This window comes from Dermacentor silvarum, chromosome 3 (assembly GCF_013339745.2).
Source record: "Dermacentor silvarum isolate Dsil-2018 chromosome 3, BIME_Dsil_1.4, whole genome shotgun sequence".
NCBI classification, from domain to species: Eukaryota; Metazoa; Arthropoda; class Arachnida; order Ixodida; family Ixodidae; genus Dermacentor; species Dermacentor silvarum.
Window position 1 is genome coordinate 25656049 of NC_051156.1, and position 15168 is coordinate 25671216.

Consider the following 15168-nt stretch of genomic DNA (forward strand, 5'->3'; position numbering starts at 1 on the left):
GAGGACGGTCTTGTTGCTAGCGCCTTGGTCTTTTGTCGGTGCTGCGCGGCCTGACTTGCACACGATGGTAACGTCGTATTCCTGCAGGCGCAGGCTCCATCATGCCAGTCGTCCATAAAGGTCTCTTACGTTTTCCAGCCAGCATAAGGAGTGATGATCCGTCACGACCTCGAATGGGCGGCCATAGAGGTAAGGTCGAAACTTGGCAAGTGCCCATACCACGGCAAGACACTCTTTCTCCGTGACACTTCTTTTTCTCACTCATACTGCAATATTGAATTAGCATTCATTAAACGCCTATATATTATTCCTTTCGATGTGGTTTCTTGTGCAACAAATTTAATTATATTGGTGCATGTGAGTAACTTTCTAGTTGCACATCTGAAGCGCAGTATCCTGACTGCGCATTTGAAGACAAGTGGAAAGTGCCATAAGTGTTGTACTTGTAATAGACGAGCACCAATGTTGCAGTTAGACATCTCTGGAGTATGTCCGGTGCTCCCTGAAAAAATTCTTATAGGAGCGCCCCTTCTTTGGATTCTCTTTATTTCCAAATAATCTGCTGCCGGCGATGTTCGAATTCGTATAATATACGCAGTTAGAAGGCGACTTTAAATTGTTCATTTTATTTCGCCTCAGGATTATCCGACACTATATTTTAATTAAACAATCATAAAATGTAACATTAATGTAACGACACGTTCCAATGTTCGAAGTGTAACTGGAACTCGTTCCTTTCGCATTAAAGGAACTTGTAACGGGAACTCGTTTCAATATTGGGAAGGAACGAGCAACGTGCTTTCGTTCCTGATTTAGAGGAACGTATGAAGGACTGATTGCTAGTATTCTTCGCTATTGTGACGGGGATAACAGTACGCAGAACAAAAGGGAAAATGGATTGATGGTATATGTACAGAGCGAAGCCGAGATGGCGAAATAATAACCACACAAGCGCTTCTTCGATCGTCGTCTTCCTCCACTTGCTGGCGCCTTCTCCAATGTATGGGAATGGCCTGCAACAATATCATCCCTGATCATAGAAGCTGGGAGGTTGTAGGGATCCTGGATGAACACATAGCGAAGAGGACTGAGATGCAGAAGAAGAGAACGCATTTCCAACGCATTTCCAACGCATTTCCAACGCATTTCCAACGAATTTCCAACGCATTTCTGGTAGAACCGTTGCATTTAATTCATCGGCTTTGCCGCAGGCTATCATTCACTGGAATGGTCTTCCTGAGCACATCGTGGAGATCCGTGATCCAACTAGTTTTAGGGCCGAAGTAACGGCCATTTTTTCTAAATACTAGCACATTATTAAGTATTGTATAATGTTGTGTTTACTTTTCAGTGATGGGTACTAACAGTCCATAACATATGACTATGCTTTTGCATAGTCATATTAGGCATGCTCCTGACATTGCCCCTATCTATGTAATCCCCCCCCCCCTCCCCCGCACAATGCTCCGGTGCTGGAGCCTGTGAGGCAACGTGAATAAATAAAAGAGAACGAAGACGTGCAGGACCGTAATGACAGCTGCTTAGTACAAGTCTTGAAGGCATTTACCGTGTGCTTGGTCCTAGCCGTTCCAGCTTCGTGGTCTGACTCTAGTCAAGCCATTGTCGTCACGCCTTGTACCTAATAACTTGGCCCACTAGCTATGTGCTAGATGTCGTGGTCAGTGCATCGTTGTCATTCCTTGTCGTTCAACTCTGGACAAGCCATCGTCATCGCGCCATTGGGCACGGGAGAGCAGCGACGATGTTGTTGCTCAACATCCCCTTCTGCTTTCATATGCAGTTCATCGCCTTATTCTTCGGATGGCTATCCGCGACTGCGCTTGCGGTTGGACCAGCTGCTCCTGCATCGACGCCGTTGCCGTTATCATCACCGCTCACGACACCTTCGGCGACAGCGAGCTTTGCTCTCGCGGCTTCGTTTCACGGTCGAGCGCGGCATCAGCATTGCCACCGACAGCATCTTGCCGCCGGGATTTAAAGGACTTCCACCGGCATTCCGCCTTCAGTGGGCACGGGAGAGCAGCGACGATGTTGTTGCTCAATATCCCCTTCTGATTCCATATGCAAGTTGGTGCAGCCCCGTCTCTTTATTGTAAACGTTCAAGCAACAGATGTCTCTTGCTCCTGCCGTGCCCAAGTGTGGTTGGCGATACCTTGAACGACTGCATATTTGTTGTTAAACTCCTGATGCTAAGCGGTGACATAGAACAAAACCCCGGTCCGCCTGAGCCTGACCCTAGCAAACTGCACAACGAACTGCTTGATGCCATTACTGCCTTGTCAAGAAAATTTGACAAGCATCATACGGAAGTAATGGAATCTTTCGCCGAGTTAAAGGGAAACCAAGATGAACTTGCGCAAAAATTCAGAGATCTTACAGAAAGATTGTTAAATTTGTAATCTATTGTTGAATCTATTGAAAATGCGTCAGCGCCAGTTGAAATTAATCACCTTGTTCATGAAACTGTTAGAACTGAAGGTGCGGCAGTTTCCCCTACTATCCTTGACCTCATTTTGTAGCGAGATCTACGCTGGCCGCATTCTCGCCGTTTCGCTGTGGCCGGTGGCCGCACCGCGAGCTGAGCCGTTGCCTAGCAACCGCCGCAGTTGTGTTGCAAGCGTTCGCCGCTTCCATCTGGCATGCCGTCAGAGGAGGAGCCGATGAAACCGCGTAGCAAAAGAGGAGGAGCCAGCGTTGCATCGTATACAGGGTGTTTCAGCGAACACTTTAAAAATGTATTTAAGGTTGCCTGTGGCAGGTAGCCCAATTCTTGTTAATGAGCTGGTTAACTCGAAGACGCGGACATTACTTGCAGCAGAAATTGAAATGCATAATCAAATAATTAACAGAAATTCATTAATTAAATTTTTAACTAATTGCCTGATGGCTCATATTGCAATTTAGAAATTGTAGCCGTGGAGTTCGCAAGGCGGATCCACTTGGAACGAATTCTCGGGATAACACCAATTTTGAGATATTGATTTCCGAACTTTGCAAAGAAATGCATTGGCGTTCCAGTTAGGTTCTTAACAAAACGAAGCACAAAATTAACTGGAACGCCAATGCATTTCCCCGCAAAGTTCGGGAATTAATATCTCGAAACTAGTGTCATCCTGAGAATTAATTCTAAGTGGATCCGCCTTGCGAACTACACGGCTACAATTTGTAAACTGCAATATAGGCCATCAGGAAATTAGTTAAAAACTTAATTAGTGAATTTTTGTTAATTAGTTGATTGTGCATTTCAATTTCTTGTGCAAGTAATGTCCGCGTCTTCGAGTTAACCAGCTCATTAACAAGCATCATACGGAATTGGGCTATCTGCCACAGGCAACCTTAATAATGTTCGCTGAAACACCCTGCGTACTAGATTGGGAGAGTGGGTCCAGCGGACGCCTTGGCAAGCGCTGAGGGTGAAGCGAAACACGCGGAAATTGTGGCGGTGCTGCCGTCGCCTTCTGGCCAATAAACGTTGGCTCCGGCTGTTTCGGCAGCGCTCATTGGCTGAGGCGAGCTCACGGGCTGAGTAGCTGTCGTCTGCTCGATGCACCGTCGTTGTTGCGTCGTTTGCTATCTTTCCGCCGCTGTTTTTCCATTTTATTTACAAAAGATCGTGGGGAATAACACCAGTGTTGCCGCCACCTAGTATCCGCCTGTCAAAGCTCCATGCAGTTGCGGTATGGTCTCCAACGCGAGAAGCGTGCGGCCGGCGCGCGGGGCCGCTCATTCGGGAGACAGGGACGGTGGCGCCATCAACTTTTCCATAAAAGCCACAGCGGGGAGCCTTCGTTGGACCCACTCTCCCAATCTAGTACACTTTAGTATATATAGAAGGGGTGGTCATAGAATAAAGAACCAACTTTAGAGAAGGGAAACTGTAGCTTCCACAGTGGTACGAAAATAAGAAGCGGCAGCGCATGGAACTTACTTAGGCATAAGACAGATGGCGCTGCTCAAACAGGAAGCGGAAATGTTTTTTTTTTGAGTAAAATTCAATATGGCCGCTTTTTACCAGTCGCGTACGCTGGTACGCGCCGCGCTCGCCCGGTTGGTGTTGCGGCACGGTTTATTGCCTTGGCTGCCGCGTAGTTTTCGCGTTCTAATTGCCAGGAGACCAAAGAGCCTCTACTGACGCCCATAAAAACAAGCCACAAGTGAGTGAACGGAACGTGCGACTTTACTGGCAGAAGACAAGCAGTGCACCTTTTCGTACAAGAGCAGAAATAAAAATTGCATGTCGAGATGCGCTGGAATCATTAACGCGAGCTCGTAAACGGCTCACTTTCGTCGTCGCACATGGCGGTCTGGTAACGAGCGACAACCAGCAGTGCAAGCAGATTGGACAGTGTCCCACCTGTTTTCACCGACTGTCGCCGTTGAACATGAGGAACTTGCATTGCGAAGCAATCGGGTGACGCAGGCATCTGCTGCCGCAGCCAACACAGCGACATGGACTACCCGGAAATTTAAAGTTACCTCCGTTCGAACCTGCACGTTTCTTTTTTTGTTATTTCGGGGGCCGCGAATGTGCAGGTCACACTTGGTGCCCCTCTATCTTTCAATATGGACATGGTCGGTTTTGCGGGCATCACCTTCGGCAGCCTTCTTGCGGGCCTTCTAACTTCACACACATCGGACAATGTAAGCATGTATGCTGGTCTAGGATTGCCGCAAAAAACACACGAGACGAAGAAAGAGATAACACGAAGCTGTACTGACAACTATTTATTTAATGAAACGAACGCCGAACTTATATAGATCAGGCACACGTGTGCACCCGAAAAGCAACGAGAAATCCAATAAAAACACAGAGCGACTTTCAACAGGGTTGCGATAGAAATGCTAGGATAAACATTTGTAGACTACCGAGGTACCTAGCACGTGTGTATCACGTAGAAAAATAAAAAAGTTCCTTCTGGGTAACAGCAACTGACTGAAAACTAACACAATCACCATCCTTGAAGTGTCGCATGGCTATTGCCTCTACAACCTCTCTTTTCAGCTGGCCATTTTTTCTGCCGATAATCTGCTGTTACTCAGAAAGAACTTTTGTTTTTTTCCACGTGATACACACGTGTTAAGTGCCTCACTAGTCTATCAGCGTGTATCTTAGCTTTTGTATCGCACCCCTCTTGAAGGTCGCTCTGTGTTATTATTGGTTTTCTCGTTGCTTTTTGGGTGCACACGTGTGTCTGATCTGTATAAGCTTGGCGTTCGCTTCATTAAATAAACAGTTGTCAGTACCGCTTCGTGTTGTCTCTTTCTTTGTCTCGTGTGTTATTTGCGGTAACTTCCCAAATCATGAATCACCAACTGGCCTACATCTATAATCTTCTAAATGATGGTCACGCCAAATCGTGGCCGAGTTAGGCCACATGCATAATTTGCCCATGGCTGCAGTAAGAAAGGACAGAACGGGGAGCACCAATCACAAAGCATGTAAATTGGGAGTCTATGTCATTATACGGACTGTAGGAGCGAATGCTTACCACGAGAGATTGCTTCCCAATGCAGCTGACCAGGCCGCCACGTCCGAGAAACGTAACACGGCAACCATAACCAAGTCAGATAATAGTGAAATGAGACTGCAATCAATGACCGCATAAGGTCCACACAATACATTTTACATTGGTGAAGATCCATATGGAAACTGTGAGCATTCACGTACATGGGTCACTTACGGCACATTCAGCTGTCCGACTACAGGCATAGCGCTTGCCTCCAACACACATAGTGGTCTGGTAATGAGCGACAACAAGCAGCGCGAACAGATTGGGCGGCGTGTCCCACCTATTTGCATCGACAGTCACCATTGAATATTAGCAACTTGCATTGTGAAGCAATCAGGTGATGCAGGCATCTACGGCCCCAGTCAACACAGCAACATGGACTACCCAGCATTTTAGCATTAACTCCTTTCCAGCCTGCACGTTTCTTTTCTTTGGAGGGCCGCTCATGTATGGCTCACACATGGTGCCCCAATTTCAGTGGCGCACCGACGGGGGAGGGGGGGGGGGGTTTCGGGGGTTGTAACCCCCCCCCCCCCCGAGGCCGACTTAACCCCCCCTCTTTTGTTTTACCCCTTTTCTTTCCTTGCGCATTTAAGTACTGCAACTAAGATGTAAGACGCGCAATCGTCTGCACACTCACAAAAAGCGCATTTTTTGACAATTTCCCGTGAAGCAATTGAAATTAGTGCTATTTAGATGGTATTGGCAAACTGTCAACCCCCCCCCCCCCCCCCTGGCAGAGATCCGGGGTACGCTACTGCCCAATTTGTCTCACTGTGGACAAGTCGGTTTCGTAGGCATCACCTTCGGCAGCCACTTTTGCGGGCCACCTAGGTGGCTATCAACTTCATACACCTCAGATCAGTAAGCACGTGTGCTGGTCTATGTTCATGCCAAATTGCAGCTGACGAAGGCCACAAGCAAAATTTGCACATGGCTACAGCAGAAAAGGACAGAACGGGGAGCACCAATCACGGTGCGTGTAAATTGGGAGTCTATGTTGCTGTGCGGACTGCAGGAGCAGGTGCTTACCTCGAGAGACTGCTTCCCAATGCAACTTACCAGGTCCCCACATCCGAGAAACGTAACACGGCGACCACGACCAAGTGGGACAGCAGCGAAACCAGACTCTGTAATCAATCACTTCAGTGTAGCACAAGGTAAACTGAAGGTTATCGAACAAGGCAAGGCTACACCCAGGCAAGGCTAGACAAGCAGGGCTACACCCAGGCTAGTGAGCAAGAAGAGCAATGTTGAGTGAGACTAGGAATTAAATATGGCAATCAGAAAGCTTGTGTTCATTAAAGAAGCCACTCAGCTCTGCAAGCAGTGAAGGCCAAAAACATTAAGAAAAGTCAAATGCTACATAGCACACGGTGCAATGGTTAATGCAAGACGCATGCCGATGCTGCATCGGCTATTTCTGGAGGGGAATTGCACATGGCAGCATACACTAAGAAATATTGCTACAGATATGGTATGCTACTAGACAGTGAATGGTATTAAGTATGAGCACAGAATCGGTTGACTTTCATGTTTGGATAAGGAAGAAGAATTATCCCTAGCAAGAGTGGGGATTGAAAAAGCTTGCATTTATAGAAAAAAATGTATACTCGGCACAAATGGAATTTGACATGACCAGGAAGCTGATTAAGGAAGGGCAAACTGATGGAACCCTTTTGGCCAGCGTCGTCCGTGCTTGTTCAATGGTTGCAGGTACATCTCAACATGAAGAATTTCTAGAAAGTCTTTGTTGAGGTACCTGGATGACTCGGTCAATATCCGTGCTGGTGGAATGATGGCTGAGGCTCTTTTCAGTCTTGACACAGTCCTCCGTAGACTTGATATCTCATCCAAATACTTCTGCATCCGCTTCTTTGTTTGTGGTGTAAAATCCTTGTAAATTCGGCTCCAGTCCCTTCCTGTCAGGGTAGATGGGGGCTCCTGTGATGAGGACCATGGTGTGCTTGGTGCAGATGCTGTTGGGGCAGAACAGTAACACATGAGATACGGCACAGATTAGCCAAACTCATGTAGGGCTTTCTTTTATGTTTGAACCAATTATGCTGAACCGTAAATGTGGAAAGACATTCATATCATCTGCTACAAACAAATGACATGTATCCCAAGACTAGTGAGCCAATACAGTATATATCAAGCATATTTATTTCTGAACTAGGTGTTGTTTACCTTGTAGTAACAGCCAAAATCCACACAATGGCCTTGTTGTAGCAGGAAGTAGCTTGTCTTTGGTGTATGGAGTGCTGCTTTAAATTGGTGCCACCCTCTTTACTGCATGTCTGGAACAGAAATTTTGATTGCATCAGAAATTGAAAAAGCACAACTTTGCAACATGAAATGCAAGAAGGTGTGACATATATATTGTATTGGTTTTAGACTGCAGAACACATGCAACTGTACACTTTGTTCAAGGGTGCTTAAGCAACATGTTAATTAAATGAATATTGCTACGTGCCTAACTACAATGCGTGTCAACAGCTTAAGTATTATTAGCATCACAAATGAGAGCATTTGTGCGCTCATTTATACACCAGAAGTTATCACGCTGCTGGTTCCACAAGCAAATGCTAGACAAACATGAAGCTATTAGAACTGCTGCATTCCTTTTCTGCACGAACGTGATGCACCCCTTTATTACTGCAAAAATAAATGCCCCAAGGTAAATCAAACGGAACAGCATGAACACTTGGAACCAACAAGTACGAAATATAGGTAAATTATCATGCGTGCAACTCTTTAATACATTAAATTCAGTACTTTCACTTCAATTTACCAAAGGGTTATCCGGCTTTGTGGTCGAAAGCAGTTGCCGGCGGAATCGAATATATATATATAGGCTACTCAGTCGCCTACGGCCACGAATCCAACGAGATGAAAAATGTGACGGGCCTTCCGATATCGCTGTCTTTTTTTCGTCATTGTGTTTGCATAACGATGGCCGCGCAACTAAACATTATTTTGGAAACAGCAACGGAGGGTCCTGACTGCCCATATGTAATGCAGGATCTAGTTCGTTAACTTGTCTCCGCCTGTGAGTTAACGAGACGAATATTACATAACGATTCAGGAAGCAGCGATGTTAAACGACTTACCGGTATTGCCGTCCTCAGTCGCAGCAGAATCCGGCTCCTGTTTCGATGCAGACTTGTTCCGCATGGCTCACGACCGAAACCTAGCTTGCGCGCTTACATTTCTCGCAAACCCGTCACTTCACCCCAAGTTAAATAACGCGAGGTGTCGAAGCGCGATAAACTGGTTTAAGCACAAAATAAGCAACCAGCATAAGTGTACGAACCAATGAATCCGTGCTTGCCGTGTTCGCGAAAAATACCGGTAAAAATTTTAAATCCAGGCCAGAGGTCACGTGGGAAATCGGTGATGATGAACGTTATTTTGCGTTTATAATGGCAAAAGGAAACAGAGTTGGTACTCAACAGTACAATCTCTAATTAAGAATAATAATTTTTTACTCTTTGTCAAGTAATAAAAACGCTTCGATGAGCGCGGGAGAAAGTTTGTAGGTTAAAATTGCGCTTATTACGGCGCCTCTAGCGGGAGCTAGTGAACTCACTTAGGCATATTTTCGAGGGGATGTACTGTGCTTGTTTTGTTAGGAGCGATTTTTTCGCCCTCTGTGGCCACTTTGGTGAACTCGCGAGTTTCCGGGGCCTGGGGTGGTTCGGTGGGATTCGTCGGCAGATTTGGAAAGTGAGTCAGAGAGACTGAAAGAAGCCAGGCTTCGTCATCGGAACGAAACCAAGAGGAAGCAGCGAGCCGAGGAGACGGAGGAAGAACGAGCCGCACGCCTCGAGAAGCGTCGTAAGTACGAAGCGGCCAGGCGAGTAGATTCAGATGAGGATAGCACCTGAAACGTGTTCAAGTCACTGGACGACATCCCCTTATCCTCCCACCTCACCGACCGTCGGGCTGTCTTTGCGGCATGTGAGAAACAACAAGATAATGACTTTCAAAATAAATGCGTTACACTTTAAACATGTAGAAGAGCTATGAATTGGGCTAGTTGGTGTGCATTCATTTTTTCTTGCGCTAAGTATAGTAGGACGCCACAGGGATGGACTGAAATGAAGCGGACACGAAGTGACACACGGGAGCGCAAACTACCAACTGACACACGGGAGCGTAAACTACCAACTGACACACAGGAGCGCAAACTACAGTTGGTAGTTTGCGCTCCCGTGTGTCACTTCGTGTCCGCTTCATTTCAGTGTCAGTTCCATCCCTGTGGCGTCCTACTATACTTAGCGCAAGAAAAAATGAAATGACCTTAAACATGTCTAGTCTTTTATGTAACCATAACTTAACGAGAAGTAACAGCCAAACCTAAACACTCAGACGTACGAAGCTAAATGATAAAGATGTAACCGCAGAGAGAACCAAGCTAAACAATAACATTAACCGTACCCCTCGCTACGCACACCCAGGCATAACTGAGTTAAGCCACAGCCTGACTTAGTTTCCAAACTTACTTATATCCCTGGTTTAAGTGGTCACTTGCTTATTCATTGCACTTTGCGTGCCCATGTAAAAGAGCTTTAAGGTTGTTCGCGATTACAAGCACGCCGATACGCCTTCTATTACTGCAGAAATGGAATCATTCACAGCTGCTTACATCGCTGGTTTTTACGACCGCTCACTTGAGGATAACTGTAAACTTTTCAAAAATAAACTATTACCTTTAATTGACAGCTATTTACCTCAAAAGATAGATACCCTCAAACACTCGATCGCTCTCTGAAATGCCTGCACAATAAAAAGAAACGGTTATTCCGTCGCGCCAAGCAAACGAATCTCTCCGCTCATTGGCTGTAACGTTCTGCCAATGCCCAAACTTGTGTAATCCCAGCATTTTCTACGTAAACTCCTCTTGCACATCTAACGCTGTAACACGTCTTGTGACCCAACAAAATACCTTACGTTATGTTGTTGACAATTTGAGCTCCTGTATTTGCTCATTATCTGACTTTCGTCATTGACGTAATTCATTTTTTTTGTTGCATTTTACCACTGTTCATCATCATCATCATCATCATCATCATCATCATCATCATCATCGTCATTTATTAACCCTTAAGGACCCTTAACAGGGCATTACATAAGGGGGGGACAGTACTGAAATGACAAATAATGGAGCGAATGTTATTTAACAAAGAGCCAACTACGTTACAAATACAGAGCGCACACACAAAAATTTTTTTGTCATTTTGTTCACTTATAATGAAGTACAGTAATGAGCAGTGAAAAACACAAGGCAAGAAAAAAACGATCAAACACAAGGATGGGATGGAGCAAGTAATTAGGAATAAGCTAACAAATGAATAGATACTTTATAATAAGAGGGTGACACAAAACCGGACAATCAAATACAAGTCAAAGTGTGCAAAGCAATATGGAAATCAATATCTTCTATTGGACAACGTCTGTAACATAAATGGTGCGAGAAAACAAAGAATGCGTAGTTCAAGTTATTAAACAAAGAGTGTAGTTAAGGACTGCCTGAATTTTTCTGGATTTCTCTCAAGAGCAACTGCTTCGGGAAGGCAATTCCAGTCTTCAATGGCTGCGGGAAGAAATGATTTGTTGAATGCAACAGTCGAACCATGAAGGCGTTGGACGCTGTTGGAGTTGAACAGGCGGCGAGAAGTTCGAGCGGGTGGCAGTAACAGTGTACCATGCAGGTGAGATATAGCTTATGGAACAGACTGAGTCGTGAGATTCTGCGTCTTACTGCTAAAGGGGGTAGTTCAAGAGATGATTTGATGTGGGTTACGCTGGCGTGTGTATTATAGTTTGATGAAATAAATCGGGCAGCACGATTTTGGACCGACTCGAGAGAGGTAATTAAATAATCTTGGTAGGGGCTCCAAATGGGAGAAGCATACTCGAGTTTGCTCCTAACGAAGGTTTCCTAGGCTATTTTTCTAGTTTCCGGGGGGGGGGGGGGGGGGGACAGACGTAGTGTTCTTTTTAAGCGGCCCAGTGACCTTGAGGTATCAGTTACAACACTCGAGATGTGCTCTGACCATGTCAGTTTAGTGTTAATGAGGACGCCTAGGTATCGGTACGAGCTAGCATGTGATAGAGCTGTAGAATTAAGGGAGTACTGAAAGATCAGATTAGTTTTTTTGCGTGAAACAACCATGCATTTGCACTTCGAGGTATTAGGCTCCATCAACCAGCGCGAGCGCCACGTTTCGATTAGGTTCAGGTCGCGTTGTAATAATGATTGATCATTACTGTTTGAGATTCGACGATATACAACGCAATCATCCGCAAAGAGGCGAATAGATGACGTTATTCCAGATGGCAAGTCATTTATGAAGATAAAAAAGAGAAGCGGGCCAAGAACTGATCCCTGAGGGACGCCGGATACTACTTGTGCGGCTGTTGATAGCTTACCGCCAATGACTGTGAACTGAGATCGTGCTGTTAGAAAGCTTTTGATCCATGACAAGGTAAGCGGGTCAAGATTAAGACAACTGAGTTTGGCCATGAGACGACGATGAGCTACGCGATCAAATGCCTTTGAAAAATCAATGTAAATGACATCGGTTTGAAAAGACGAATCCAAGTTCAAGTTCAGGTCTGTAGTGAATTCGAATAATTGTGTTTCACATGATAACCCGGGGCGGAAGCCGTGCTGCTTGCGGAAAAAGAAGGAATTATTATCGAGATGACTGGCGACGTGGGAATATATGATGTGTTCCATTAGTTTACATGCAACGCATGTCAGCGATATGGGCCGATAATTTGACGGTTATGAGCGGTTGCCTTTTTTGAAAACCGGGGTTACTTTCGCAGTCCTCCAGTCGTGCGGAATTTCACCTTCTAAAAGGGACTGCGCAAAAACTATCTGCAAGATGCGACTCGACACGTCCTTGGTACTTTTAAGGAACTTTGCCGGAATATTATCAGGTCCCGGGGCACTCGAAATTTTTAATTTGTTAATGAGGCACAAAATGCCTTCAACTGTGATGACGACCGGCGGCATTGCATCAAAATTTGCACCAGGCAGCGCCGGCACATCATGAACAGGTTCGGAGGTAAAAACAGACGAGAAATAGGAATTCATGACATTAGCGCGCTGGTCAAGTGGAACATCAGATCCATCTGGATAAACAAGCGCAATGTTATGGGACTGATTCTTTGGTTTTAAAATGCTCCAAAATTTTTTTGGGTTAACAGTAATGATATTTTTAAGATCCTCATGATGAAATTTGCGTTTAGAGTGCCTCAAAAGACCGGCATATTCGCGCAGGCAATCTGAGTATTTCTTCCATTTAGATGCTGAGGACGATTTCTGAGCGGCACGATACAACCTTTTTTTCTTGCGCGATAATTTCTTTAGCGAGTTGGAATACCAGGGTTTGCCAGCATCGCCTCGAATGCGTATCAGAGGGACGTGTTTGTCAATTACATTTTCAATTTGCTGTTTGAAGAGCAACCAGTTACTGTTAACTGATCGTGAAGAAGCAGATTGACAAAAAGATTCATAGAAAGATTCTAGTTCGAAGTTAATTGCGGAAAAGTTGGCCTTGTTGTAGCTCCTGATGTATTTTTTTATTGGCTGTTTTCTTTTAATGGGAAAAGATAGGTGGAATGTTATGGCTTTGTGATCACTTAGTTCCATGACAAGGGACACTGATGAAACTAAGTCAGGGTTTGAGACCAGAACAAGATCGAGTATGTTAGAGCCCCGAGTGGGCGAGTGGACTGTCTGAGTAAGGTTGAACAATAGGGTTAACTGAAGGAAGTCTTTGGATAATCGTGAGGATGCGGTTAAGTTCTTCCAGTGAATATCAGGGAAGTTGAAATCGCCACAAAGGATGTAATTGGCGTTGGGGAACCGGGAAGTCAAATTAACTAGGACCGAGTGCAGGTCATTAGTGAAGGTGTGATCACAGTCCGGAGGGCGATAACATGCTATAAGTATGTTCGTACATGTTTTGAGGGACAGTTTAACGCAGACAATCTCTAGGCTGCAGTTAATCGCAACGGAACACGAGGCGATATTAGATCGAACAAAGACCAATACACCACCGCCCCTGCGTGAAGTCCTATCGTATCTATAAGTAATGAATGAGGTGGCATCCTGCAATAGTTCATCACTCTCGATGTCTGGAGTTAGCCATGATTCGGTAAAGATGGCAAAGTCAGTGTCAATATCCTGAAGAAGAGCTTCCACAATTTCCTTTTTAGGTAAATAACTACGGACGTTCGAAAGCACACCCTGCATAAGGTGATAAGTTGCTTCAAAGACAGGAGTGGGAAAGTCAAGGGCGAGAGGTGAAAACGGCTGAGTGGAGGCACGCGTTGGTGGCTAGGATTTGAATTCGATAACAGAGTCAGTCTGAGCATCGTAGACAAAACGCTTATTGCCGATAATAAGTTTATCGAACCTAATCTTGAAAGGAAGCCTTCTTTCCTGCGCGTAAAGATAAAGTTTTTTCCTAGCCAGGCGTACACGTGCGGAATAATCCTCGCGTATCGAAAACGATGTGCCTTTTAACTTCCCGCCACAGGAGAGAATTTGGGATTTGTCTTTAAACCGCATAAACTTCACGATAATAGGGCGGTTCTTGTTTTCTTGGAATCGACCTAGTCTATGGGCCCGTTCAATGTTATTAGTATCGAGTGATACGTCCAGTTTGTCGCGGCAGAATGTAATAATCTGGACCTCGGACTGCTCCCAAGACTCGCCAACCACGTCACGGAGACCAAAAAAGACCAAGTTGCAACGCCGAAGTCTATTCTCCGAGTCGTCGCATTTTTCAGTTAGCGCCTGCACGTCCGACGAGAGCTTCGAAATAACAGAATCAACCTCAGTGCCTTGGATAGGATGGCAAGCTTTATTGGCTTCAATGGTTTGCTCTAACTTGTCGACGCGGGCGGCAAGGCGTCCAACTAAGGAATCTGTATTTGACTGTGCAGCACGGATTAACGCGAGTTCACTCAGGACTGAGCTCTGGGTCATTTCGACGCGAGAAATAGCGTTATAAATTGTTTCGAGAGTGGGAGCAGGGTTAGCATCACCGTGATCAGGACCGGGGTGTACCTCAATGTCTCCAGACAACATAAGTAATAAGCACACAACATGAGCGTTAATAGCAATTGAACACAATAGCTCGCCAAGTACATTACGCCAACGGTCAAGCATGTCGGGGGGGGGGGGGGGGGGCACGACACCGCAAACAAAAAGCGATCGCTAGAACAGCAGCAAGATGCGTGTGGCCGGTAACTAACCTGCACGAAAAAGGGCATTTGCGTGACCGAGTTCCTTGCGGTGAGGTGCCCCAAACTGGCATCCGGCGAGGGCGGTATTTGTAAATACGGGGTTGCTCCCGCGCTGATTGTTCCTTGTGGCCAGGCGAGAGAGGGGTTGATGACTGTCGTTGGCGGTAGCAGGAAAACTGCGCAGTGAACGCTTTCGCCAACTTGAAGTTCTTGTGGCAGCTCGTAGATGCCGTCCTCGATGAAGACCCCGGCAGCGTCAGCGAAGGCTGAGGCCGCAGTGGCCCAAAGAAGGGCAGCCTGCACGAAAAAGGGCATTTGCGTGACCGAGTTCCTTGCGGTGAGGTTCTTTCAGGTTTTCTGTTT